The sequence below is a fragment of the Rhagoletis zephyria genome, unplaced genomic scaffold (genome assembly GCF_001687245.7).
Source record: "Rhagoletis zephyria isolate East Lansing unplaced genomic scaffold, Rhagoletis_zephyria_1.1 Rzeph_scaffold_01380, whole genome shotgun sequence".
In the NCBI taxonomy this organism is placed as follows: domain Eukaryota; kingdom Metazoa; phylum Arthropoda; class Insecta; order Diptera; family Tephritidae; genus Rhagoletis; species Rhagoletis zephyria.
The window spans coordinates 62454-65338 of NW_016158464.1; positions in this window are offsets into that span (position 1 = coordinate 62454).

Here is a 2885-nt window from a genome sequence, read left to right on the forward strand (position 1 = left end):
GAGCCCTTAAACCGAATAAGTCAGAGTGGCCCCACCGAAGCTCCCTCTCTTTCTGCCGTGACCCAAGGCTCCACTCGGATTGGTTACCGCATCTCGCACATGGGTTGCTCACGTTGCCCAGAGTGCGCGAACGAGGACGCAAGAGTCGGGATTGAGTATAGCCATGCAACTGTAACTGCATACCCAGCGCAATGACTATACCCCATTGCAGTCCATTAGTTTATCTGCTAGCCCAAATGTTTCCTTTGTATTTCATAGCCTTAAAGGAAAAAACTGGCTGCGGTTTGCCAGGATTGTAAAGACTAAGCTTAAAAATCTTACGTAATTGTGTTCATTTAAGAAACTCATAGGTTTTAGAAAGAAAGTAAAACATATATGTAAGTATATAACAGCTGTGGCATTCCGACGCTGTTGAATGATTTTTGAGATTTAAAGATTTCATCAATTGTAGCAGTGGCTACGCTTGTTTTCCAGGGACCGAAAGAAACCGTTATTTTTTCGATGTAGAAGAAAGTTATCAAAGTTACTTTGATCCCAGGACCTCCGGAACAAGAATCCTGCATTAATGACTTTTATGTTTTTAGCCCAGTAAAAACAGTTAAACTTGGCCAAATATTTTTCAAATCCGAAATAAAATTCCTTTCCTTATAATTAACAAACCGTTTATCTAAGGTAAACAAATTTGGTATCAAATGAAAGAGGACTGAAATTGCCTTTAAACAGAAATAACGAGCGAATGTTACCACCTATTTATATTTTATTTTTAACAATTTAGTGCAAAATAAATTCATATATCTGACCCCGGGTTTGTTCTATGGTAATTAAATAACATTTTTAAATGAAATATTTTTCAATAGCTGTAGCCCGTTTCTGTAACTTTTCTCTACCGATTATTTCTCTACTGGTAGAGAAAATATGTCACTCTCACCTACTAATTAGCGGTAGAGAACAGGGCGGCGAATTCAGATCTCAATTCGCCTTGGTAGAGAATTGTTACAGAAACGAGCTACTGGCTTTCCTCGTTTCGACATTTCAGTTTGCCATTTTAGCCTTTTTTCATTTGATAACAAATTTTTATTCCGGCCCTAAAAAATATTTGGCCAAGTTTAACTGTTATTACCGGACTAAAAGAATAAAAGTTCGGGTTGACCGACTATTTTTTTTTAATAAAATAAAAGCAAAAAATAGCATTTTTTTCCAACGACTTTTATTATAAAAGTTATAAAAGTCTAGGTTCGTGTTGCTTTCCAATTTTGTTTAAAACCAAGTTTCTTACTAAAATATTAATTTGTACATACATGAATATTGAGCAATTCCCGTACAGTGATTTTTGAAATATCGAAGATTTATCAGTTTTTAAAAAATTCTGTTTTTCATAAATACCGTTTTATAAGAATTGATTGGTTGTTGTCCGATTTCTCCCATTTCTTCTTCCCACTAAAATGTAGAGATGCAACTTGTTGTAAATATACTTTAACTTTTGTAAATATGCAAAATAAAAGGGTTAAAAAATATACCAGATGGTGTGACTGGCGCAACTGATTTCAAGGGGAATTGCGCCGATTGCCATATAATGGGTTTTTGGTGTTCTGATTTTCATCGCGCGTATAACTTGTTAGTGTAGTTTTTTGTTGTTGTGCTGCCATTTTGCCTTGCATGAATTCGCCTTAAAAATATGTTAGGGTCCGGTTTCAAATGCCATTAAATGGAACATATAAATCTTGATTTTTTTTCGATTTTTCTTAATTACTAAAAAAGCGTCTGTGAAGTGCAGAACGAAATCGTGTTCAAACGAAAAAACCTTAAAAAAGAATTTTTTTCTAACTTTAAAGTGAACAAAAGGTAGTGTGGCGCAACATCATATGTGTTACATGTGTTGTTTAAACAAAGAGGATATGGTTTATTCTGAGAAGACGAAAAACTTCCCGGGCGCCCGGCTTGGGTTTCCAGAACGTAAAAACTTCTGTCAATGAAATATTTCAATAAGCCTCGGATGAGACCCGCTTCTTTTAATGACGACTCTTAATGGGGTTATTCATTACTTAATTAACCCAAATAGTTTTACCCTATTCCTTCCTGATGCGCGGAGGACCTTTCCGAGCCATTTGCTATGAAATGAGGTTTCAGACGGGCACCTGCCTGTTGTGTTATTTCTTCTATCTGATATTGGAGAAGATTATAAGAGCTGTAGCTTCGATCTGGTATTGAACGGGGACAAAACAAAGTACATATCTTCTGTCATCAGACGCTTAAGGCTCAGTTAATCTAAACTTAACTTAACTTACGTAAGAAACCCTTAGCCAGCAGCGAAAATAAATTGTGTTTTTGTATTTTCCTTTTCAGCTGATTGTCACTTTTGCCGCCTATAAGCTACATAAAAAAATACCTGGACAAAAACATATTGCGTTGGCCAATATAATAGGTTACGCTACGTAAATTAAGTCTACGGTCACTGTTGACAGTTACAAGTTTGACAGGTAGACAACTTTGTTTATTTAGGAGCCAGCACTAGCAAGTGCTACTTTGTACTTATTAGGCAAATGCGAAGTAAATACATCTCTTGTCGTAGAAAAATCACGCAATATATGTATGTCTCCGTCCGGTATTATACGGAACATACCTCTATTTTGACCTATTGTCCTGGTAATACATTTATTTTATACGGGATGTCTGTATTTCTCTTAGTGCCCTGTATTTGTCCCGTATTCGGTACTCCGACGCATTAACAGCTCATTAAGATGGCATGTCTATTAAGGAGTTTTAAGTGATGTTGGTATATGATTGTAATTTTCTTTATAAACTGTTATTATTTTCCAATCTGAATGCCTGTGATTCGAATCGAGGAATATATACAGTGGCCACAATAGGAATTAGGACTCGACGAT